The 1,238-nt window shown below is 35.1% G+C and overlaps 1 protein-coding gene across 1 annotated transcript in view; it reads right to left on the minus strand.

Annotated features, from left to right (window-relative positions):
• LOC119592922 (dual 3',5'-cyclic-AMP and -GMP phosphodiesterase 11A-like) overlaps nt 1-1,238 on the minus strand; it is a 113,884-nt gene that overhangs the window by 26,926 nt on the left and 85,720 nt on the right. The gene's annotated exons all lie outside the window — the stretch shown is intronic.

Genomic DNA, 1,238 nt, shown 5'->3' on the forward strand with positions numbered 1-1,238 from the left:
GTTTTCTCTATAAGATTATGCCAAACTTGAAAAATGGCAGTCAATGTTGCAAAAAAATAGGCAAACAGAGGCCTATGCACACACAAGGCGCACAAGATGTCCCACAGACGCACGGTACAATATATATACAATGTGTATATATACATTTACACAAAGCAGACAGGACACGCCGAACTAAGTAGCCTTATAGCTTATATTTATAAAGTTTAACTATCTTACATGTAATGTTCCATTGCCTTTAAATCTAAAAGCTATATTACCTCTACATTCTGTTCCACCCAATTTAGTGTCCATTTTCCAAGAGCTTTCTGTCACCAAAGCTCCTGAAATAATATGACGTCACTGCTAATGCCTTGACATCACTGGAATCATATGAAGTCACATGAGAGATATTTGGCTTTTAATTCATTTGTTTTCCCAACGCCATGAGGCTTCATATCCTCGTCATTCCAAAGTGCATCTGATGCTCTAATGTTGTAACAAAAATCTTCTCTTTTCCCCGTCGAATGATGAAAAAAAAAGATCCGATTTCAAAAGCAAATGTACACTTTTGTCCCAGATTATAAACACACTAATTCCAAAAAAAGTGTTTATAAAGGTTATTAAAAAGAAGCTGGGCAGAGGAAACACACAGCACAAACACTGAATAAAGAGCCAGGGAAACACAGATCACGAACTTACCTGAATCCCGCAGGAAGCAATTTTTTCTTCATCAGTTTGGTTCATCTAATTACCGCATTGATTCGTGCTTTGATTTTTTTTTCCACCAGTGAGTGAGTTTTTTTTATTATCATTTTTTTTTAAATGTTATAATCTGCGGACGCCCGACTGTATTCCTTAAGAAGGAAATTCCTTTATTATCTTTTAAAAAATCATCTCAAACTCATTTTTGCCTTGTTATTGTCTCTATTAATATTATTTCTTTAAAATTACAAAACAACCTAGATTCATCAAACAAATATCTTCTCAAAAACCAATCAATATCCAATGGTTTGTTTCTCGGAATATAAAAGCACGATTAAAAATCATTGCCTTTTATCATAGAAATCTGTTTGTCTTTCTTGCTATCTCTCTCTAAATTGAAATCGAATTTCACTGGAAGCGTGGATGGTTGCCGTCCAGAATACCAGGAAAATATGAGCGAATTATAATGATTTGGGAAGAGCGGCGCTTGAAATCATTAAATTTATGCTCAACGTTTAGAATTTGGGATCGCTGCGTCACCGGATACGAAGAGA

The sequence above is a fragment of the Penaeus monodon genome, chromosome 31 (assembly GCF_015228065.2).
Source record: "Penaeus monodon isolate SGIC_2016 chromosome 31, NSTDA_Pmon_1, whole genome shotgun sequence".
Lineage (NCBI taxonomy): Eukaryota > Metazoa > Arthropoda > Malacostraca > Decapoda > Penaeidae > Penaeus > Penaeus monodon.